Consider the following 25,722-nt stretch of genomic DNA (forward strand, 5'->3'; position numbering starts at 1 on the left):
CTCTGGTTCCCAGTGAGGAAAGCCACTCCAATGGCTGGCGCCTGAGCTGGGTGACTTTTCCCTGGATGGAGCCGAGTCTGGCAGGTCACTTCGCGGTTAGGTTCTTGTGACCTGCTAAATGACTCGTTTCAATCCAAGGCCTGGGTTGGAGCTGGCAGCTCCTCCGAGCTTTGTCAGTATCCAAGATGGAGATCACCGATGCTGGGGGGGGAGGGGTGGCCTTCCCTCCTCTGGTCCCTGAGAAGGAGTGAGGACATCGGGCTTCTACTCACGCCGAGTCTTGGATCCTGGGTCGTCTCTGGTCTGCAAACTGCAGGATGAAGATGTCTGCTCCTTGTCGGTTCTTGCTGGTGTTGAGTAGAATCCGCTCGCCTGCTGCCGCGTCTGGCTCCTTCGTCCCAGACTCTCTGTGGCTCAGGTATGGCCGGGGCTGCGGTTGCCGCCGCGACCCTGCTGCTGCCGCCGCGGTAGCTGCTGGCAAGCCCTCAGATGTGTCTCCTTGCCTTGGCTTCCCCTCTCTTGCCTCACTCTCTGTCCTGTGATGGCACACTTGGTGTGATTCTCTGGCTTAGGACTGTTCACTGGAACTCTAAAACTGCTTTCTATGCGAGAGCTTGTTCAGATTCCAGCTTCTCCTCCGCCATCTTCCCGGAACTTTTCCGTGACTGTCCATTTAAAGTAAGATGGTAGAAGATGAGGGCTGAAAGAAAACTCAAGCCAAACTACTCCGAGCATGTTGTTTTCAAAAGTGTCTTCTCCATCTTGGCTTTCAAACCTGCAGCCTGTCTTCTTCCAGAAGACCTGAGGTGACCCACACCTCCCCCAAATGTTTCAAAAATCTGTTTGCCTCATGCCATGAACGAGGCTCCCCTTGTTCTCATATCTCTTGGTGTGTGTGGGGGGAACGGCGTGAATGTTCTAAATCAATATTTGACCTAATTCGCTGTCTCACACCTTCCAAGTCATTCCATTCTCTCAGAAAGGTTCTTGACACAGTGGAAAGCACAGCTCGGCTTCTCTTTGGGGTTTCTTCTCCAATTTAAATATCTTCCATCTGAATCAGCCTTCACCAGACAAAAAGTCAACTCATCTCCTTTACCTCAACGTTTAAGCTTTGTAGCTGGGGCGTGGCTCCGTGGCTTAAAGTCCGTTAAGACTCCACTCTTCCCCCAGACTCTTTTTTTTTTTCATGGGGCCTGAACTCTGGGCCTGGGCACTGTCCTGCAGCTCTTCAGCTCAAGGCTAGCGCTCAACCGCTTGAGCCACAGCGCCACTTCCGGCTTTTTCTGTTTATGTGGTGCTGAGGAATCGAACCCAGGGCCTCAGGCATGCAAGGCAAGCACTCTACCACTGAGCTACCTTCCCAGCCCTTCCCACGGACTCTTGCTGAAGCATCTCTGTTGAGAGAATGTGGAGCAAGGCAGAAAGGAGATCTGTGGTCTTTCAGCTGCCCCTCAACCCTCCACTTCTGTGTTCGGTCAGGGTCTCTGAGGGGAGGACAGATGCAGCAATAGCTTCCATCTGGGTAAATGCCTTTCTAGCTCCAGGCACTGTGACCAGCTGTACCTCATCTCGGTTTTCAGCATCTCTGGCTCTATTTTCTTTCTTTCTTTCTTTTTTATTGTGAAAATACTGTACAGAGGGGTTACAATTATGTGGGCAAGCATTGTAGCCTCCTTTGTTTCCCCTTCCCATCCCATCCTCCCCCCCCCACCAAAGTTGTAAAGTTTGTTTTCGACATAATGACTTGTTGCAATGGGTCCACCTGTATCCCTATTTAAACGATTTGTTTTTTCCCTTCCCCTCCACAAATGATAACAACATCAAATGCAGTGAAAGCAGGGGTTATACTGTGGGGGAGGGACATACAAAGAAACAAAGAAATGATCTTATAAATGTGTTAGAAACAATCACCTGGAAAAAAAAAACATTTGAATACATATCTTAGGGTTCATTTTCCTAACATCAACTTATCTGACCTTTTCTCCTTGACTCATACATATACTAGTTATTGCAAATAAGGGAAACCATGGGACCTGTGTTTCTTTGGGCCTAGCTTACTTCACTTAATAGAATTTTTTCCAAGTCTTTCCATTTCCTAGCTTTCATTGTCTTCTTAGCCTTTTGTCTGTGACTCTGCAGAGCTTGTGACTGTGCCCTCCGATGTTCACTTTCATTGACTTCTCTTTCTTCTCCAGCCACCTCTGTGAGCAAGTCTACCCATCTTTTCTTGGAAACTGTTGGCATCAGCAGCAGGGCACGAATCTGCATCCCCTAGAAGTTCCTCATTATTAAGGAGCTTTATGTTTAACGAAGCTATTTATTTGCCACTTCCTTTACTTTCTGAGAAGTGAAATTAGACGTTCAATCCCGACATCTATCAGATGGCCTGTTGATCAGATGGAAATTTCCAATATTTCTAGGAAATGAAACCCTTTTCCTTTTTTTGATAGCTTGCTAATGTGCTGATTTTATGATTAGTGTCAGAATTTTAATTTCTGTAGCAGACGTTCCTTGAAGTGCTTCTTTTATGTTTTGCATACGAACATATGTTACTATAGCCCAGATTTCTGTACTATAATTTTATTCTTACATTCACAGAATTCTTCAAAGATTAGAGTGACTATAGGTCCTGGATCATTCACCTGTTGTTTCTGGAATAATACCTCTCTTTGTTATCGAAGTATACTAGGATGGGCTTCCTCCGAAGCTTCCTTCTTACCTTCTGTGTTGGTTCCACTATCGAGGGGTGCTCCTACCTGTGACATTCTATGTTCTGACTCAAAGTCTAAACTCTAAACTGCCAATAAAGTTGACGACAACATCTATGCTCCTGGACCCTTTAATTTCCTTTCTGCTCCTGTGAGGATTTTTCCAACTATATTGTACTTGGCTATGTGAAATCTCCATAGGGAAGGTCTTGTTTGTGCTATCTCTTTTTCTTCTTGATTTCTCTCTTCGACTCCTTAGTGTCAGTGTCCTGATTCTCATGATGACTTTCTGTAGGCTGCATGCTTATGGATAATCCCCAGCAGTTCCAAAGCCACTGTCTGGGAGAGGATGGGCTTTACCAGCCACGAATGTCTTCTTCACCCATCTGTATCTGGACAATCTGTTTCCTTTATTTTGGAGTACCTTTTTGTGTGCAACAAGCAAGTATACAGAGAGGTATTGTTTCTATCTTTCTTGTGGTGAAGCTTCTGACCAGTGTAGCTCACTCGAGGCCTGTAACAGGCTCCCTCCGGAACAGCCCTCTCTCTGCTTCTCTGCTTCTTAGAACTGAATATCATGATATGTGCGTTTTCCCTAACAACTTCTGGAGGAAGCTTCTGTTTGACACATCTGCTTTGGTGGCAAATCTCAGTGGTCAACCTTGTGGCTTTCAGACCCAGCTCGGGATTTTCTTTCTCCCTCTGCAGTGTCATTTCTGAATCTGTCTCCTTGTTTGTGGAATGAGGTTCACCATTCTTACCTTATCAGATTTCAGGAAGGGTTAACTGAGGTCATTTATAAATAGGCTGAGCATTGTATCTAGCAATTAGTGTATACTTAGAAAATGGTTGTTATTCTAAGAATAGTAATAATACTATTATTATTATTAATATTATTAATCTCACAGTCAGAAATAGGATGATCCATTATTGATTCATCAGGCTCTGTCTTCGGAAGATGACAGCTCCTCACGCAATTCCACTAATTACACAGTCAACAGTGAATCTGAAGAGCACTCTGCTCTGATCTCCTGGGAGGCCATTGTTGACTAAGAATGTCAATCAACCCACTAGCCACTAAAACATTCACTGAAATAAAAATGATTATCTGAGTGGTAGAAATTGGAGTGGCTTTGCAGAGAACTCCCTTTTTGACCCAGCAAAGTTTGTATTCCCTATAGATTGTCTTCTTGAGGAAGGAAAACAGAGAAAAATTAAACCGAGACCAAGTAGATCTTGAGTTTATGGCCAGATTAGATGATACCACCTAGGATGCTCTATGGTTGTTATGTCTCAGTGTGAATCCTAACTGATATTTGATTGCTTTTGTTCAATTAGGTTTGCTCTGGAGGCCAAAGGAAAGACTCCATATTCTGATATTTCTCTCCCCTAATCTTGTTCTTAGGTTTTCTTCCCATTATAATTTTCCAGTACCAATAGAACCAACACTTACTTGAAGCAACTTTGACAACTCCTTTCAGTTGGTAAATTAAGACAATACTGTTTTGTTTCTGTTACTTGCATTACATGTTTTATGAAGCCTTCTATTCATATGGAATTATTATATTATTACTATTATTATTACTACTACTTTTTATTTTACACTATATTTTATCTAATTAGCTTGGAGCAACCTCCTGAGGTAGGAAAATGGGTAGATGGATGCTCACAATGACTAACTGACTCTCCTTACATTTTACTGTGAGTCAGAGATTGAGACAGGAATAGAAGCCACAACTCCTGTCTCCTAAATTGTTTTTTCTGACCACTAGACCACACTTCCTCTCTAGACTATGAGACATTGGAAAATGGGAGTCAGGCAGAGAGTAAGTATGGGGTGAGCCCACAGAAACACAGTTTTCCTTGTACTTAAATCTTGTCATTTAGCAAAGGAAAACAGCAAGGCACCCTAGTATTTTTACCGTCATCCCAAATTATAACCTAAACCCACAATGGATATAGAATAGGAAATAGGTCTGTCCCGAATTGACATACGTCTTCCATTTAAAGTGAGTTTGGAAAACAAGTTCTAATGTCTAAATTCCACCTATGTCTAAGAGGAATTTAAAAATGCAGTTTTACTTAGATTTCGGGGTATATAAATGAAACATCTTTATTATTCTTGTTCTTCGTATGATAAAAGCCCAATTAATAATTACATGCTACTTTTGGCTTTTTAGGAATGAATTTATTAGACATCGCCTTTGGACTCAGTGTTTACTTTCACATGTCCATGAAAGTGAGGAGATCTAATTAAAGGGAAGAAAACCAGAGCAGCCCTGCAAAGACTTGGGTCTTTGTATTACCAGTGAACTTTCAATCTTGGACAGATTTGCTCTTGTACACTGATAAGAGGTTAGGGCAGTTATTTATTTATTTTTTGTTGGTCATGGGGCCTGAACTCTGGGCCTGGGCGCTGTCCCTCAGCTCTTCAGCTCAAGGCTAGCGCTCTACCACTTGAGCCACAGCACCACTTTAGGCTTTTTCTGCTTATATGGTGCTGAGGAACCGAACCCAGGGCCTCATGCATGCAAGGCAAGCTCTCTACCACTGAGACACCTTCCCAGCCCTGGTTAGGGTAGTTATATACTTCCTTTGCCAACAGCATTAGTGTGCAAACCAATGTGAGCAGAGAGGACTGTGAAGATCTGGGTAGGTCTATATCATGAAGTTGCCTGGACAAACCAAGCACCTATGTTTTTAGACTCTCTGTACTAAGGATCTAACAGAGGTAGAGTAGGGGGACAGTCAAGGGGAAAAGAGTAGACAAATGAAGAGTGGGCAAATGTAGTCAAAGACCCAGAGTATAATCCTACAAAATTAAGAAGAATGTTGGGGATGTGTGTGTAGGGGAGGGATGGGTGAGAATGTCGAAAGGGGTATACTGTATTCATAATCTGCTTTGGTAAATGGCAACTCCTGTGTACAACGACTTAAAAAACAGTAAGACTACTCACTCGACTTGAATGGAACTCAAAATAAGAAATTAAAACAGGCTGTTTTTGAAATTACTTATGAGAGGAAGAGCTTTCCGAATCTTCAGCAAACAGCTTTCCTTCTCATCCTTTGGAATATGTGAGTGAGCGATATCTGAGCCTCTCTTGTGAAATCTGGTCATCAATGTGGAGAGAGGCCTTTTCCCTTAGAAGAGCAAAGGGTGTGATCTGGAGACTCAGAGGCCTCTGTTCACAGAGGCTGTCGTAGACTTCCCCTATCTGTGTGTCCTAGGAAGGACCAAGGCATTTCAGATGAGGTGGCGTCTTACAGAAATCCTGAAATGACCCTTTCAGGGAAGCAAACATGGAAGTGCATTCTGGGCTTCTGTTGGTGGGTGGGACCGGGAATTACTGACACAGGAGATGGAGAAAAAAAAACACAGGAATATACTTTCAAAATTAGGCAAGGGAAATTCACGACCATTCCTGTCCATCTGGAGTATATGAGAACATTTTAATTCCAGGAGGCTGTTTTTTTTTTTTTTTTTGTTTTAAATTTCCCTCAATGGCAGAAAACAACTCTCTGTAAAACTTTCAATACTCATCTACTGATCTCTGATTACCTCGAGTCCCTTCTTGTAAGGCAGCAAGGCATTGCTCTTGATATTTTTCAAAAAATAATACAGATGCCTTATGTTGACTGTAATTTCAAAAGGCATACAAGTCATCTTCCATCTTAAATAAAGCAATTGGAATACAAACCCGGCCTTTTCTCTGGCTAGGACATAGGCTGATGTAAGGGGTTTTTGTACACAGCCTTTTGTGCTGGAGGTTGAATAATGCTCAAGATTTAGAAAATAATACCCGAGAGCTTTGCCAGCCCTCATGCTTTCTTTTTTTTTTAATTGTGTAATTTTTTTAATGGCAAGAATGTGGGTGGGTTGTAATAAATTAGCACCATCTAGTGGCGGTGGATAAAATGGACTCTTCTCCACCTCCCACCACAGCTGTGTTCAACAGATTAGAGCGGCCGCTCAGTTGATGGTGCTCTCTCTATTCGTAGACTTTAATCTGAACTTGTTACCCCATTTTGCTCTGAAAGTGAAGTGCTTCACATCAGGAAAAGGATGAAGAAATGAGTCACTAACTCTTGCTGATAATGAAGGTGATAAGCACTAACTCATCCATTGACTTGGTACCACATACATTTCATAGTCAAATTATTCCATCCTCTCTAGACTCCATAGGTAGATACTACTTTCAGCTCTTTCCCTGTTTTACAATAAGGAAACGGGAGGCACAGGTCCTTCCTCAACTTGTCAATGTGATGGCTCTGGTGAAAGTACCAGCAGGAGGGAAGGGTGAGGTTGGGAGAGACGAATGGAGTGGCATTGTTCAAGAAGCATTATATTCAAACTGATATGCTGAACAGAAACCCCTTTGGACAATGACTTACAGATAATTTTTTAAAAAATTTAAAAAGGCTGGGCACTTCTGGCTCACACCTGTTAACCTAGCTACTCAGGAGGCTGAGATCTGAGGATCGTGGTTCAAGGTCAGCCTGGACAGGAAAGTGAGAACACTTATCTTCAGTTCAGCACAGAAAAAGTCAAAAGTGGTGGTGTGGTAGAGTGCTAGGCTTGAGCTAAAGGAGATTAGAGACAGTACCCAGGACCAGAGTTCAAGGCCCAGGACTGGCACAAAATCAAATCAAATTAAATAAAAATTAACTAAAAAATTAAAAAGGAAGAGGTATGGCATATTGATTGGGGATGTATACTGTAACCCAGCCAGTTATTAGTTTGTGTCCTTGGCAAATTACAACCAAACCTTGATTTCTTCCTCTTAAAATGGTAAAATGGAAACATTTTACCTCCTCATAGAGGAGTATAAAAGGGTATAAAAGGCTTTTATAGGGTAGGAAAGGAGATACAGAAGACACAGGCAGGAAGACAGGGGTCTTAGTTCTCTAGGGACTTCCTTCCTTCCTTCTTCTCTGGACAGAATATGGAAATGGACTTCCTGTGTCTAGTTAACTGGAGACTAAGGACAAAGGAAGTATCTGCTGAGACATTATGCTCTTCCTGATCCTCATTCATCACAGGCTGGATTTGCTTTTGGAGGGCCTGAGCGTCTTAGGCTGGGTGGGGGCAGAGCGATGATTGGGCTGTGGAGGGAGGAGGACAGCAGGTAAGTACAAGCTATTGGGAATGTCTTGTCAATAGTCAGTAGTTGAAGTGTTAGGGCACCAGTTCAGTTACTTATCCCCAAGTGAGTGCAGAGCAGATATTGAGGAAGGAGACTTTATTTGGGAAGCTGGCTCAACAGAAGAAAGGAGGACTTTTGTCACCAATCTCTTGTCAAGGCATTCAGGGGTATAAAAGGCTTTTATAGGGTAGGAAAGGAGATACAGAAGACACAGGCAGGAAGACAGGGGTCTTAGTTCTCTAGGGACTTCCTTCCTTCCTTCTTCTCTGGACAGAATATGGAAATGGACTTCCTGTGTCTAGTTAACTGGAGACTAAGGACAAAGGCTGTGAGATATTCTGGATCAGATGATCTATAGAAAGATTTCACCATTTAGGTGGCTTCTCTTTGGCATCATTAAAGAATGAGGAAAGGGAAATTTCCAGAATACATCCTACAAAGAGCTGCCTTAGTACCAAAGGGTATTTGTAGAAAGGCTAACTACCTCTTTCCTGTGGGCATGCACCACGGTACGCAACTTAAACTTAGCAAGTTAACAATTTAGTAGACAAACACATTTGTATGACAACAACCAATAATTGCACAGTGCCCAAGAAGGTGCCTTGTTTTCAGTTTTGGAGATTGAATTTAGGGCCTTCTACTTGTTTGACAAGTGCTCTACCTTTGAGCCAACCCCCCGACCATCTCCTATCTCAGATAGGGTCACCCACTGATTTTTGCCCAGGACTAAGTTTGCCCAGGCTGGTCTTGAACCAGGAGAGTTTCACCATTCACCTCCTGAGTAGTTGGATCAACAAGCTAAGACCACCAAACATGGCTTGGCTTGGTGCTGACATTGGGTGTCATTAACTTTTACCTGGGCTGGCCTTGAACTTTTTCCTTTCTGCTTCTGTCTCCTGAATAGCTGGGATGATAGGTGTGTGTCTATGTGACCAACTTCAGAATATGCTAACGATTTTAATTATTCATTAATTAATATTATTTACAGCACTTGTGGGTTGAACGCAGGAGGCCTCACTTGTGTTAAGCCAGTGGAATATCATACAACCCTTTCTCCAGTCCTGTTTTTAGGACTGTGTCTCCATTCCTGCCTAGCTATGCACTGATCTCCTGCTCCATGGAGATAGAGCTTTTTGGACTTTTCTACCCGACATGGCAAGATGGCACGCTCCTCTCAATTTCAGCCTTCCAGGCAGCTTGGAGTGGTGACGGGCCCTGTGGTGCACGAGTTGAAAAGGAGGTCTCATGATTGTTTTCTGGCCTCAAACCATGATCCTCCCGTTTTTAGACTCTCAGAGAGTTAGAATTATTTGAGTGAGCCACTTGTGCCAGCTGGAATGTTACTTTTAAAGAGCAGAAATTGGAAATCAGAGATGTGCGAGTGATAGAGTACCAGCTCTGAGCAAAAAAGCTGAGCGAGATCAAGCCCTTATATCAAAATAACAACAACAACAACAATAACAATAACAACAACAAAACCCAACAAGCTTAGTTTAGCTCCCAATCATATTGTAGGTTGAAGACCAGCATAAATATGAGCTCTGAAGGATGAGAACAAAAAACATCTTTTATGTGTATTAGTGCAAGATATAATTGAAGTATAATGACAGGACAGCCTTGTGTCCATTTCAAGAGAATGAGCCTTCTTTTGAATTCCCTTCCAGCAGGCGCTGGAAATACCCTCTTAAAAGACAACATAAAAAGCAGCAACACCAAATGAGTAGATATCCAAGACTTGCCAACAAATTCTCCTGCAGATGATTCATTCGAAACTACTGTCTAAATGTCTCCATCCTTAGAAGACTAATAAAATTTGCCTTTAATTAGAGCCTTATTTTTTTTAAAGGCTCTAGGGAAGTTGGGTCCAGTGGAAAAATGAAATAAATACTTGAGGATATGACTTTGCCTGTGCTGGGCAGTTGACAAAGGCATTTTCCCCTCAAGTGATTTGCACGATATGCAAACTGTATTTTAAGCTGAACAAGCCAGATTGGAAGGGCGCACAATAACTTGTCCCCAGAGCAATTATCACATCAGGATACACTCTTTGGGATTCAATGCTGCTATTTAGAGTCTGTCCAAATGCCACAGCCCATGGCTATAATGGCTTTGGCAGTGGCCGATAACAAGCAACTACAAGAACCCTGGTTAACAGAGCAGGAAGTGAATGTTTTCCTTACTGAGGTTTTGAAAGTCAAGAAATACCTATTTTTTTTTATGAATGAGATTTATGATTCCATGCCTATGTGATGAAGAATTCAAATGGGGAAAAATGAATCCCATAAAGAAATCATAGCTTTAGAGCCATTTTCCAATGGGACCTGTGGTTTTGGGGCCTGTTGCCTTGAGAGGTAATCTTCTTGAAACACAGGTTCTTGCCTGAATATAGGAACTTCTATTTTTCTTTATCAGATGGTTTGTAGAGATGCAGCCCAGGCTGACAATGAGCTGGCTCTCCTCCCAAGAGCTATGTCCTGTTGTACAGGATGGTCAGTCATCTTCTGGAAGAACGAGGAACCTGATCAGATTTTGCCAATCGGACTTAGGGGAGTTCTTGGCAAAGCTGTCTTTTTTACAAGGACATAGAGAGAAAGGTTCTGGAATCTCACCAAGGAGATGAAGCAAAGCATCTTTGTCTACAGAGGGAAGAGATGAAGAGGGGAAATCTAGGAATAAAATTAGAGCTTGCTGACTGCTAATGATGTCTTGGCATTAGCTGTGGGCATGTTTCGGTCTCGTGAGAAGTAGAAGATTCAGTTCAGGCTTTGCCTTCCCACCCCCGAGAAGTCTTTGCTAACATCTCTTCCCCCTTCCCTCTGTGTTAGAAGTGCATTGTTATTTCTTGCTCACGACTGCTTTTGCATCTTGTTTGATTTAGTGTTGACCCTCATGGATGCTGTGTTATGTCCTTGCTCCTGCTGTATGTAGCACAGCTCAGCTCAGTACATAATGACTAAATCCATGAAGAACAGAAAGGAGTCTGTCATTAGCATTCTCTGGGCTTGTTACCATGAAGGTGATGATACTTGGAATCGAAGCAAACGAAGCTAGTCAAGAGCCCCTCTTGTTTGTGCATGACTAACTTGTGCCACTGTCTTACATCATCGGAAGGCTGAGTGTGGGCCTTGTGGAGAAGCAGTCTGGTTCCATGCAGTCAGTGCGTTTGGGCCTTCCTGGCGTTATGCATGATTTCTGCTACAGTGATGTGGGTGGGCGGGGCCGGGAGGCAGATGGAATGAAGCCCAGTGTAATTTCTCGACAATAGAAGCCTGTCTTCTTTAAAGCCTTCTCTTTCCTTCCTTCTAAAAGAAAATATTACTTTAACATATTGCTTCTTAAATTGCTTTTTAAGAGGAGAAAAACATAGGAAAAAATCAGTTAACAAAGATGGTCAGAGTTTTCTTCTGGTTTGATGTGATTCTGGGGAGAAAGTTATCTTAGGCCCATGTCTGGGAAATCCTGCTATTCTGGAAGTATTCAAGCAATCGCTGGAGTGTGTAGGGCAAGCAGGTATATCAGCAGGTGCATTAGGGATTTTAGGTAAAATTTAGAACAGAATCGCAGGTATGTAATTGAAGAACATGACGGAAGGTTGTTTGGTGAGGGAAAGAGGAAAACCATGGTGCAGACTTTTGAAAGAAGACTGAAGTTATAATTAAAAAGCAACAAAAATGACTTGGTTTCCTAAGCAAAGGAAGCATGAGGTCTAAATTTTCCCCAAGGAAGGCTCAAATTAATTAGAAAATATGGCTGATTTACACGACATTGGTGCATTTAAGTTATTCCAGTGCTTTACATACTAAGACCGACTTCAGTGAGAGGAAGCATTCTCTTACTTACAACTGTTGTTCTCTGAAATTATAGAGAGAGATGACTTTATGTAACTGGGGTGGAAATGCCTACTCTGCACAAAAGAATAAACTCACTAGTGACCATAAGCAGAGCTGGGTGTGGTGGTACACACCTGTAAACCCAACACTCAGGAGGCACAGAACTGAAGATTACTTGAGTCCAGGAGTTCGAGACCAGATTAACATAACATGACCCAGTCTCCAAACCAAAATAAGAGGAAATCAATAAATACACACAAAAGTCAACCATAGCTAAGGGCCACATAGTTTTCCTGTGTGGCAAGTCTGTTCCTATGGCTTCGGACCCAAGAGGCCTCAATGTGGGTTTTCTGCTCTCTGGCTTCTACTCCCAAAACTCTGTGATGTTTATTGATGGGTTAACAAAACAAACACTAGCAACTAGCCTACCTGCTTATCAAAAGGCATTCTCTTGAGAAAACCATTTAAAGAACACTGACATGTAATTGTTCGAGGATAAAGCACTCATGTACAGCTTACGTTTTTACAAACTTGGCTTTTCTAGGTCTTGTTCTTCTCATCAATTAGCTAGCAAAGAATAAGACAAATATTATTTAAGCCAACGTGCTTTATATAGCTGTGATACAAATCTCACTCTGAATGTAAGAAATCCTCATGGAAGAGTTGTAGTGTTATCATCTATCTATCTATCTATCTATCTATCTATCTATCTATCTATCTATCTATCTATCTATCGATCTATCTACATATACATTCTATGTTTATGTTAATACATTTGTCTATATATTTAGGTGTGTATCTGTATATGTACCTATTACATATATAATTCTACTGTGTGATAGGCATCACGTTAAATATTTGTTTTTTCATTCCTAGGGGAATAAAATATTTCAGTCTGAGGGAGGTATTGTTAGTGTGAGAATATACAATCATACATGCATGTGTTTGTGTGTATGTATCCCCTCCAAAAGACATGAGAAGGGTAACTAAACAAATTAGCAATGGGGTTTTGGGGAAATGAAGAGTGAGAAATGAAAGATTTCTTGTGAAACTATAGTTCAGTAAATATTTGTTCAGGCCCTTCATCGAGGAAGCGTCAGGTGAAGCTATTGGTGAGTAAGGAGGAAGCCCTGCTCTGTGGACACAGGTTGAAAGAAAGCTGACCAAAGGCCTAGCCCCCATTTTCTGAAGCTGGTTTAGAGATTGGCCACAGAGGGAAACGAACAGGAGTTAATGAAGCAGATGTGCACAAACAATGGTAGGACAGGGACTGTTCCGGGAGCCAGGAGCATTCTGACCTAGTTGGGAAAGTGATAGGTTGATGAGAGACAGGTGGACATTAGACCTTGCAAAAGAAGCTGGAATTTGTGTGACAGACAAGGAGAACCCTTTAAAGATGGAAAACTGATATTCAGGAAAAGGGAGTGGCATGCAGAAGGGTGGGAAGAAGCTGGTAAGTGGGGACCTGGATTTGATTTAATAGGTTATTGTAAGATTAAAGCCAAGAATGAATAAAACTTGACCAAATTTTTGGAGTTATGCAATAATATCTGCTAAAGCACAGGAAAGAAGACTCTATTTAGCACCATTGCAATAGATACAGGGAACACAGCAAGAGGATTTTGCACTAAGGAAGAGTGACTGGGCTCAACCCTGCCCAGCCTGGGTAGGTGGGACTTCAGAGCCAAAGAACAGCCTTGGGGGATTGGTGGATGAAAATTCCTAGGAAGTGACATCACAAGAAAAGGGATTCTGGGTAGACTGACCTAGTAGGATTCATTCTGAAGACTGGTCAGATGATCAGCCATCATGTGGGAACTGGATCAAATATAGAGGGTTCTGTTTTCTTGCTAAATTGACGTAGTAGAGTTCTTGGTAAAGCTGGATTTTACAAGGCCCTGGCGTCTTACTAAATAATCTTTGTCTATGGAAGGAGGAGATGGAATTAGAGACATTTAGGAATAAAATCAGGGCTTGGTGACTGCTGAAAAGTGGAGAATGAGAGAAGGGGAGTCTAGCATGAACAAAGTGACATTTATTTGTCAAGATGCACTCAACTCCTCATTCATGATAGCTATGGTGCCAGACTGGTAGGACACAAGGGTGGGTGAGAGAAATCACACTCCTGCTATGCCAGAACTTCCTCAGTTGAGGATGGAAGACAACCAAACACACATTTGAAATGAAGTGGGAGAAATGTGCTACTGAGGGAGGGGCGTCCAGGTTCTGGACTTGGCACCTGCTCGGTATAGAAAGTCCAGAGGGTAGAAAAGAATGAGCTTGTTTTGGGACACGTTGAGTGAAATATATAGAACATGGGTACATTATTTCCTACTGTTATTGGTGAATAGGGAAATATATATCTAAATATATAAAATCTAAATATATACATATATGTATATATTCCCAAAAGAGATTCTCTTCCTTAAAGGGAAGACACACAAATACTGAGCAATTTTCTACATCCTGAGCATAGATGTGGGGATCAATGTTGCCCTCTAGCGTTCAAGCCTGTGTTTTGTTTCATTCTTGGATGGGTGGTGAAGGATCTAAGCAAAGGGAAATAAATTCATCTTATTTCCAATCTTTGTAGCATTTTTTATAAGTGGTGTTTTCAATTTTAACAAAGGTGAAACCATTGCCATTACTTTCTTTTGGTTACTAAAGTAGCATATTAATTTAAAGAGACCAGGGAACAATCATTTTGAACAATGGCAGAAAGCTTAGTGGACCTTGATATTTAAACACAGCTGACCCTATTTTCAAAGTGCGCAGGGCTTCTCTTAGTATGAAGTTCTAGATACGTGTGTTTGTGTGTGTGTGTGATTAATATATATTTATTCCTATGTAGTATGTATATATACATGGCAAATTTCTGACTAAGTATATATAGTTTAGTTGCATTAAAATCATGGTTCTAAAATAAGCTTCTTGGAATACAGTAGCTTCTACCTTTGTTTTCCCTTTTTCTATGATGAAATACATTTCTAGGTTGAAATGACAAGAACACTGTGTTTTGTCAAGACGATGAAAAGATGGTACCACTCCTCTCTTCTTTTCACACTTTTCTAGAAGCTGTTATTAGCCTCTCTGGCTTCTGAGACGTGTGAGTGAGCCTCAGTTCACACCGCGGCCATCAGCGGCACCCAGAGGAGCTCTGGCTTCACCAATTTTTGTTGCTATCCTGAGCAGGGTACCTAAACTCTCTGAATCTCCATGTCTATAAAATTGGAATTGTAATCAAATTCATCTTTTAGGGACCCATGGATTAAACAGGATAAAAGGTATAAAGCCTGTAGCATAGCACTTGAAATAGTAAACATAAAACATCTATGAAGGAGACCATGATACACCATATGATGACTGCAACAACTTTTCTTAACATGTAAAATACAATTTAGGATAACACAAAAATAAATAAACTTTTACTTTTGGGGTTGTGTTCAGCAATGGTGCCTATCTATCTATCTATCTATCTATCTATCTATCTATCTATCTATCTATCTATCATCTATCATCTATCTATCTATCTATCTATCTATCTATCTATCTATCTATCTATCTATCTATCTATCTATCTATCTATCTATCTATCTATCTATTTCTATCTATCTATCTATCATCTATCATCTAGATCTCTAACAAATTCTATAACTCAAAACTGGGAACTTGTCCTTTTGTCTCATAGATGAAGCAGCCATGCTTTTTCTTGTCTGGGTTAAGAAGCTTACTCTTGGGGCTGGTAAAGCGGCTCAGTGGTAGAGTGCTTGCCTTGCATGCGTGAGGCCCTGGGTTCGATTCCTCAGCACCACATAAGCAAAAAGAAAAAAGCTGGAAGTGGTGCTGTGGCTCAAGCGGTAGAGCGCTAGCCTTGAGCTGAAGAGCTGAGGGACAGCGCCCAGGCCCAGAGTTCAGGCCCCATGACTGGACCCCCCCACTCAAAAAAAAAGAAGCTTACTCTTTCCCTCCCAGAGCAATTGCCAAAGCCACGAATCATTTGTACAATCCAGGGTAAATGTTCCATTGGAATGAGTCTTCTTTCCCCTGTGAAGATCATTACTTTTCCCAACTCTTCAGAAACTCCATTAAAAAAAAATTCTAGTTGACCTATCGCTTAGGATTATCTTCCAGTTTTTCTGGTGGTTTAATGGAGATAAGAATCTCAGGGACATTCCTGTCTGGTCTGGCTTTGAACTATGATCTTCAGATCTCAGCCTCCTGAGTAGCTAGGATTACAGATGTGAGCCACTAGTGCCTGGCTCAGTTAAAATTAAATTTTACATTAATGGGAAACCATTTTAAGTGATCTTGGAGGGGAGGTCAAGGCCTGGGGAGGCTAAATCAACCTGATCAGATAAAACATGCATCACCCCTACCAAGCCCATTTCTTTCTTTTTTCTTTTTTTGCTGTAATTTTTTTTTTGGGTCCAGTCATGGGCCTGAACTCTGGGCCTGGGTGCTGTCTCTCAGTTCTTCAGCTCAAGGCTAGTGCTCTACCACTTGAGCCACAGCGCCACTTCTGGCTTTTTTCTTTTTTTTGCTTATGTGGTGCTGAGGAATCGAACCCAGGGCCTCAGGCATACAAGGCAAGTGCTCTACCACTGAGCCAACTTCCCAGCCCCTAACTTTTTTTTTTGGTTGGTCATGGGGCTTGAACTCTGGGCCTGGGCGCTGTCCCACAGCTCTTCAGCTCAAGGCGAGCACTCTACCACTTGAGCTTTTGCTGTAATTTTTAAATGTTTTTTTTTATTGTAAAAATACTGTAGAGGGGTTACAGTTACATAAGCAAGGTCATGAGTACATGTCCTATCAAGCATTGTTACCTCCTTCTTTGTTTTTCCCTACCATCCCTTCTCTCCCACCTCCACAACTACATTCCTCCCCCCCCCCACCAATTGTAAAGTTTGTTTTTCAACATAGTGTCTTTTTCATCTCATTGTTACAATGGGTCCACCTGTATCCCTATTTAAACATTTTGTTTTTTCCCTTCCCCTCCCCAAATTAGACTGACATCAAATACAGTGAAAACAGGGGTTATACCTGGGGGAGGAACATACCAAGTAACAAAAAAAAATCACATGGTATAATATAAATACCTTAGAAACAATAGCAAGAAAGAAAAAAACACTTGGGCCCCTATCTTGGGGTTCATTTTGCTTAACATCATCTTATCTGGTCATATGTACAGAGCTTTTGACCTTTTCTGCATGTCCCAGAGATATAATAGTTATTGCAAATAAGGGAAACCATGGGACCTATGTTTCTTTGGGTCTGGCTTAGTTCACCTAATATAATTTTTTCCAAGTCTTTCCATTTCCTAATAAATGGGGTGATGTCATTCTTTCTGATGGAGGCATAGAATTCCTGTGTGTGTGTGTGTGTGTGTGTGTGTGTGTGTGTGTGTGTGTATCACATTTTCTTGATCCATTCATCTACTGAGGGACATCTGGGTTGGTTCCATATCTTAGTTATAAGTCCATTTCTTAAAGCTATAGAAACTCCAGGACTGAGACTGAAGACAGCCTTTCTATCAAACATTCAGCCTTTGATCTCAGTGCCTCAGTTTAACTGAGGATTCTTTTAATTGTACATTGCAGGGGTCCAGTAAAAATCTAAGCAGCAAAGGGAATTTAGTAGTTTGGAAGACTCAAGTCTGTAGAGTAGATCACACTTCAGGAACATCTTGAGCTAGTCGGTCAGGTAATGCCACTAGGCTTTTATCTCACACTGGCAGTTTATTTTATGTCTATGGTACAGAATAAGAAGCCAGACCATACAATGTCTTCATTGTATGGTTTAATATTCCATTTCCAGGAGAGCACTAAATCTAATATTGAGTCACTTCCAGTTTTGTGAATGGACAGTTTATCTCCCAGAAACCCTTGAAGCCTTCTTGCTGTCTGTGGGGGACCATTAACTTTTGATTGATCTGGACAAGCCTGGCTACCTCATTCACACAGCGCAGTGCAAAATGAAAATGTAGAAACCATGTCTTCTACCTTTCAAAAAGCAGCACAAAAGAACCACTAAAGGTACTAAAAGATAAGCCTCATTTTTTTCTGTTACTAGGATTTCTTTCTTCATCATTCATGGTGCTTTTAAAAAAATTAACCTTTAGAAATTATCCAGAGGAGTTGCCATTTGACAACGCAGTTTCTAAATACAATGCATCGTGGTCAGTGTCACTCCTTTCAACGTTCTTACTCCTCTCTTCCTTCCCACTCCTTCCCTCCCTCCTCTTAATTTTTTTTTTTTGGTGGTTGGGTCGTGGGCCTGAACTCTGGGCCTGGGCGCTTGTCCCTCAGCTCTTCAGCTCAAGGCTAGTGCTCTACCACTTGAGCCACAGCACCACTTCCAGCTTTTTTTTCCTGCTTATGTGGTGCTGAGGAATCGAACTCAGGGCCTCATGCATGTAAGGCAAGCGCTCTACCACTGAGCCACCTTCCCAGCCCCCTCTTCTTAATTTTTGTAGGATACACATTGACCTTTTGAATCATTTATTTCATATTAGTGTTTATTATTTTACAAGAGGGTTTTACCATGATACTTCCATATGTGAATATATTGTTCATGGTATATTCGATTTTCTCTTTAATGTCATGTTCCTTTAGGCTTGGGTACTCTGGTCAGGTGACTCTAAACTTTGATGGCACCGAGTGTTGGTAAACCAGCGGTGCTAACCACTGGACTGGAAGCCCTGAGATGGGGATGAGGGAGGGAGCAGGTGCGTCAGTCTCCTTCTCTCATAGCAAGAAGCCCTAATCTACGGTGGTGATCACCTGTGAAGATGAATAAGTTTTGTAAGATACCTGGAAGGGCATGGCCCCAAGGCTTCCCAGTCTTCCATGGTTCTGCTGGTGGATGGAAATAGCTGCAGCCAGGCTGCTCTGAGCTGCTGGCTGACCCTGGCTCCGGACTCTCCTTTCATCCAGCCTGGCTTCAGGTCCTGCTGGTTATAGGCTGGAAAGGAGAAGTCTGGTGATAGGGAAGTGAATGTGAAGATGGTAGGTGGGCTGAGTGTGCTCTCTGATGGTCACATTGGAATTTGCACTCAAAAAGTGCAAATTCAAAGATAGTTTTGAAGAATTTCAGGACATTGTGTGAGGTCCTTTCAAACGTTCCTCTCATTTTTGGCCCTTCCCACTGCATCTACAAATGGCTCTCCATACCTAGAGCTGTCATCAGGAATGCCAGCCCAGGCCTGGTGAACATCTGGCTCTGCCCTGCTCCTGTTAGAGCAGGCAGATAGTCAGACATAATGGGAGTTTACCCAACTCCTACGTGTAGGGCATTCTAAATGTGAAGACCATCTTGACCTCATGATTAATGAACGTCCTTCCATCCTCCTACAAGGGCTCCCATCTTCATTTCAGCTCATGCACGCATGTATTTAACATAAGAACAACCACAAATGACTGCCATCTGACCTTCCATGAGTGGCGCCAGACCAGGGAAGGCAAAAAGCACTCATTAACATGCTCCTCTTTTCCCTTTCATGATTGCATAGGTATCTTCCATTCTACAACCCAGGACATGGATGGATGCTTGGGGTCATCAAGGTGCAGTCAAGGGAAAATCCAAATGTTTGGACCAATCGATTTTTCTTCCTAGGTACCCAACTGTACTTCCACCAATGACTCTCACTGTATGTGAGCACTTCATGGTGTTGGACCCTCTGATTTGCCCACTGTTCCTTTGTTCAGAGATGTCTTGTCACTTTTTCCTACCCCCTCATGCTGTCAGTCTAGACACTGAGCTCAAGGACCATGGCCACTAGAATACCATTACAACTACAAATTACTGCCTGCCAATAATATTCCTTTGTGGGAAGCAGACTTTTTTTTGAGGAAAAATCCAAGTCATTTTCATGATGATCATGACTAACTACTATATGTTAGAGGTCCCTACAGAAATGATTGGAAGAAAGACTTGATCAACAAGAAAAATGTGATATATATATATATATATTCACAATGCTTCCATCAGAAAGAATAACATTGCCCTATTTGTAAGTAAATGGAAAGACTTGGAAAAACTTATGCTAAGTGAGGTAAGCCAGACCCAAAGAAACATAGGCCGTATGGTTTCCTTCATTTGTAATAACTAGAATATATCTATAAACCTACAAGTAAAACTAATGTATAGTAAAAGACAAATAATTATACCTGGACATGATTAATTAAACAGGACTCTAAACATTCACACAGTGAGAACAAAGGAGGATATTCTTAGGAGAGGATCACAAGGTCTCAATAGCTATGTGCATAAAATTATATAAAATGGTGCTTATTGAAATGAACTCCAAGAAATGGAAGAGGGTTTTTATTATACTGTTTGTGGTTCTTTGTTTTTGCTTTTTTTCTTTGTTTTATTCTCTTCTGTCACAGATTTTGATTTTGATATCCTTTGTCTTGTATGTAAGTTTAACTGATTTGGGGAGGAGATGGGGAAGCACAGACATGGTGGGACAAAGGTTGAACCAATTCAACGCTAGACACTATGTTCGAAATGAACTATACAATATGTGGGGGAGGGAAGTCTGCAGGGGAAAAACAGGGAGAGAATGAGGGAGAGCGTGACACTGTTCAAAAGGAAATGTACTCATGACCTGATTCATGTAACTGTAACCCCTCTGCACTTCATCTTTACAATACAACTTTTTGCTAAAAAAAGGCTTGATCAAGGGATGAAGGTGTGGCTCAGTGACAGAGTGCATGCCTAGATTTATTCTATTTTTATTTAGTATATGTTTTTGAAAATTAGCTTACATAACTTCTACAGGAGGGATTTCATTGTCACTCTCCACATTTACACTGTATTCTAATCACAATCTTACCTCCTCTATTATATTACCCATCACCCCAAATCAACCCCAACAGGTTTCATGGTTCTATTTTGATAGTTGTGAATAATCTATTTGAACAATATTCATCTTTCCTACCAAGTCAACCTTCTCCCGTTAGTCCTCACCCACCAACCATTTCTCTTTCCCCAACACATCCCCCTTCTCATCTCTATGCTGCACTAACATATACTATAGAGTTATTTACCCTCTTTCTTTTTCCTTCTCCCCTTGGGACATGTGAAATTGACCAAGATGCACTGCACTACTTAGTTAACATGCTGAGTTGAAAACTACTTGCACAGCTACTTAAAGATAATAAAACATGTTTAAAGCCTATATATGACAAACTGATAGCAACTATCATATTAGATGGGGGAAAGTGAAGTCATTTTCTTTAAAATCAGTAATGAGGCAAGGGTGTGTACCCTCCACACTCTTATGCAATGTAGCATTAGAATTCTTTTTTGTGTGTGTGTGAACATACTGTACAGAGGGGTTACAATTACATGGGCAGCATTGCAGCCTCCTCCTTTGTTTACCCTTCACATCCCTTCCCAGCCTCCCCACCCACCCACCCCCAATCCTTCCCCCCCCCGCACCAATGTTGTAAAGCTCGTTTTCGACATGACAACTTGTACTTCTTATTGTTGCAACAGGTTCACCTGTATCCTTAAACGACTTGTTTTTCCCCATCTCCTCCACAAGTTATACTGACATCAAATATAGTGAAAGCAGGGGTTATACTGTGGGGGAGGGACATACAAAGCAACAAGCATTAGAATTCTTACCCAAAGCATATAGACATGGATTCAAAGAAGGAAAGAAGTCAGATTTTGCTGACAACATGACCCTGCATTTAACAGATCCTACAGACTCCTCAAAAAACCTTCTAGAACTGATAAATACCTTTGCAAATATAATGGGACACAAAATAAATATTTCCAGATCAGTAGCTCTTCTACATACCAACAATGAACAGGCTGAGGGAAAAAAAGTAAGAAAATAATTCCATTCACCTGCTCCCCCCAAAACAATAAAGTACCTAAGTGTTAACAAGGGAAGAGGAAAAACTCTACAATGCAAACTATAAAACCTTGAAGCAAAAGATTGTTGATGACATCAGAAGATGGAAAGACCTTCCATGCTTATAGATTGGCAAAATACTGCCAAAAGCAACATACAAGTTAGTTCAATACCCAAAACATCCTATTATCATTCCTCACATAATTACAGAAATTGATTTTAAAAAGTTCATATGGAGCATAAAAGACTCTGCCTGGCAAAAGTAATTCAAATTATACTACAGATTCATAGTAACAAAAAGATCATGGCACAGGCACAAAAATGGGCTTGAAGACCAATGCAACAGCATAGAAAATCCAGAAATAAAACTATAGACCAACAGCCAACTTTTGAAAAAGATGCCAAGAAATATTTGTGTTGTTTGAAAACAATTGAGCCTGATCTTCTAGCCTAGATTTCTCTTGATACCATGGTCTTGCTTATATGTGGAATAAACTGAGCTTAGTACCATCCTCAATACATACATTGCTTTCATGAGACCTTTGTCTATAGTGCCCTCTCTGGACTGTGACCAAAGGTTTTCTGATATTCACATTTCCCTATTTGTATATTTACAGTTATAATCCATTGTGTATTTTTTCATGTGAGTAAAAAGAAGTTATAAGGCTGAAGACATTTGTATTGCTTCAATAGCCGTTCATCCCACTGAGAGTTCTTCTGGGTGTTTGAAGTAGTCTAGAAGGAAAGAAGCCTTTCCTACATTGTTTGTTACCCACAGTCTCTGTCCAGTATGTCTTCGTGTACATTAAGGGCCCCAGAAATAGTGAAAACGCTGTCATGTTCCTTATTTATATAGGTTACTCTCCAATTCATAAGCTTTTATATGAGTCACACCTCCATTTCTCTTTTACAATACTTATTTTTTATTTACATCGGTTATTTTTGATGCCTGGACTGTGATTCTCTTATTTATGTGTTTCCCCATATCACCAAGGATGAGTATGACAGCCATGTACCACTGTGAACAGCTATAGGTTGAGATTAATTCTGGGCGGGCCTCAATCCACAATTCCCAAACCACAATCTCCCAGGCAGGTAGGATTACAGGTTGAACCATTGCATTGGACCTTTAATTCATCCTAATGCATTCCCAAGATATTACACACATAGGATTTCTCTCCAGTGTGAGTTCTCTCATGTGACTGATGATTACTGAGAGAAAGGAAGGCATTGCATATTGCCTAAACCAAGGAAGTTTCTCTACAGTGAGATATGCTGTGTGTTTCAGGGTTACTGGAATGAGAGAAGGCTTTTCCACATTAGTTGCATCCCAGGCTTCTCTTCAGTATGAGTTCTCTTGTGTTTTCAAAGGTCACTGGAAGTTCATAAATTTTCCATATTGTTACATTTATAGGATTTCTTTCCAGTGTGAGTTTATTCATGGCTTTGAAAGGCATGGGAACAAGAGAAGGTTTTCCCACACTGCTTACATTCTTAGGGTTTCTCTCTAATGTGATTCATTTATTTTGTTTTTATTTATTTATTTAGCCAGTCTGGGAACTTGAACTCTAGGCCTGGGCACTGTTCCTGAGCTTCCTTTGCTCAATGCTAGCCACAGTGCCACTTCCAGCTTTTATGAGTAGTTTATTAGATGTAGGAGTCTCATGGATTTTTTTTGCCAAGGCTTGCTTTGGATTGTGATTGTCATATCTAAGCTAGGATTACAGGTATGAGCCACTGGTGTCTGGCTCCAGTGCGTTCTCCCCTTTCTCCTGCATCCTCCAAGGGAATTAGGTCAAATGACTTTTTTTTTCACATTCCTTATACTCATAGGGTCAATCTCCAGTGTAAGTTCTAATATGGCTTCAAAGGGGACTGGAACAAGTGATAAATTTATCACATTGTTTAAATTCATAGGGTTTCTCCCTTTGTTTTTTTTATTGTGAAAATATTGTACAGAGGGTTTACAATTACAGGGGCAAGATAATGAGTATATTTCTTATCAAGCATTGTTGCCTCCTCCTTTGTTTCCCCTTCCCATCCCTTCCCATCTCCCCTCCCCCCTGCCCCATCCTCCGCGCCAGTTATAAAGTTGGTTTTTCGATGTAATGTCTTGTACATCTCATTGTTGCAATGGGTCCACCTGTATCCCTATTTAAACAATTTGTTTTTTCCCTTCCCCTCCACAAATTATACCGACATCAAATACAGTGAAAACAGGGTTATACCATGGGGGAGGGACATACAAAGCAACAAAGAAATATCTTATAAATATGTTATAAACAATAGCTAGAAAGAAAAAAACATTTGAGTCCTTATTTTGGGGTTCATTTTGCCTAACATCAACTTATCTGACCGTTTCTGCTTGTCTCAGACATATACTAATTATTACAAATAAGGGAAACCATGGAAATGGAAAGACTTGGAAAAAATTATATTAAGTGAAGTAAGCCAGGCCCAAAGAAACATAGGTCCCAGGTTTCTCCCTTTGAATGTAACTGGAACAGGTGAATGCTTTCCTACACGGCTTACATCCATAGGGTGTTTTGCTCCAGTGAAAGTTCTTTCATATATTCAAAGGACACTGAAAGAAATGAAGGTTTTCCCATATTGCTTACATCCTTAGGGCTTCACTCCAGTGTGAGTTCTTTCATGTGTTTGAAGCTAACTGGAGCAAGAAATGTCCTCCTGCATTGCTACGTAGATAGACTTCTGCAGTGTGAACTCTTTCAAGCTCTTTAAGATGATTGGAACAAGTGAAAGCTTTCTCACATTGCTTATATCTTACATTGCTTACTCCCCGCACTGTGAGTTCTCTCATGTCTTCAAAGGGTACTAGAACAGTTAAAGCCTTTTTCACATAGCTTACATCCCCAAAGTCCTCCGTCACTGTGAGTTCCTACTGAAACAAGGGAGGGAATCTTCCCCAGTGCTCACATTCACAGTGCTTCTCTTCAGTGTGAATTGTTTTCAGGTGTATGAAATAAAGTGGGATGTCTGAAGTCTTTTCCCCATTTTGGACATGTAAATGGTCTGTCTCCATGTATTTCAATGTCATACAATCTGCTGAAGGCTTTCCCACACTGATGACATGTATGAAATGATGAACTTGATTTGGATGGTCACATGGTTAAATTTATTCATATTTATTCATTAAATTTCATGTCTATGAAAGCACTGGGAAGACATAGAGTCACTCCCATATCCTTAGAATTACAAAGCCTCATAGGTCTTGTTTGATCTTGGAGGGTACATTTATAAGAGAATGCATTATGATTTCTCCACACTGGTGTTACTCCAGGAAGAGGTTTCTTATGCACAGTATGGTCCAAAGCCTGTTGGAAGGGCTCTATTTAAAGAATACCTTTTAAATCCTAGCTACTTCTTCATCTATTTCTCGTGGAACATTTGTAGTTATCTTTAACATATTTTCAATCCTGTTTTATTCCTAGAGAGTCCATGTTCCTGAATTTTTCTAAAATTGCATCTCTGCAGGATGTCTTTTGTGGAAAGCATCTAACAAAGCCCACTCTTTCAGTATGAAGCACATGGCCACATCCGCAAAGGTCACTGGCTCCATTTTTTTCCCTCCATTTTTTTTGTCCCTGGATTTCCCTGGATTTCTTTCCTTGTAGTTCTTTCCTTGCTGGACTGAGTTAATTCTCACAGGACTAGATGACTGACCATGAGAGTGGGTTGTTAGAAGGGAGGTGTTCTCTTTCCTTATGTTTTGATTCTTTTGCATTCATCCGCTTGTCTGCCATGAAAGGAAGCAGTTTGAGACTCACTGGATGCAATTGCCAAAAGTTGGAATTTGTAATCTCCAAAATTGTGAGCCAGAACACATCTGTTTTTTTTCATAGAATTACCTGGATTTAGGCATTCTGTTATAGTAATGAAGTGGAAGAGCATATCAGAATACATTTCTTCTCTTGTGCTCACACATGTGTGCCTAAGCATGTGCACACACTCCCTTCCCTATTTGCTTGTATTTCTGAGGACCCAAGACAGAAGATGCAGCTTATGTTCTCAGTCTGCAGTTATGATCTAATCAGATTTGGTACTCTTTAAGGGATTGTAGATGCCTTTATGATTTCACAGTGCCTCCAATTGTAAGTTATCCTAGGCCTGTTGACATCAGATGAAATAGTCTTGCCATTTGAAGGCAG

The sequence above is a fragment of the Dipodomys ordii genome, unplaced genomic scaffold (assembly GCF_000151885.1).
Source record: "Dipodomys ordii isolate 6190 unplaced genomic scaffold, Dord_2.0 Scaffold21, whole genome shotgun sequence".
In the NCBI taxonomy this organism is placed as follows: domain Eukaryota; kingdom Metazoa; phylum Chordata; class Mammalia; order Rodentia; family Heteromyidae; genus Dipodomys; species Dipodomys ordii.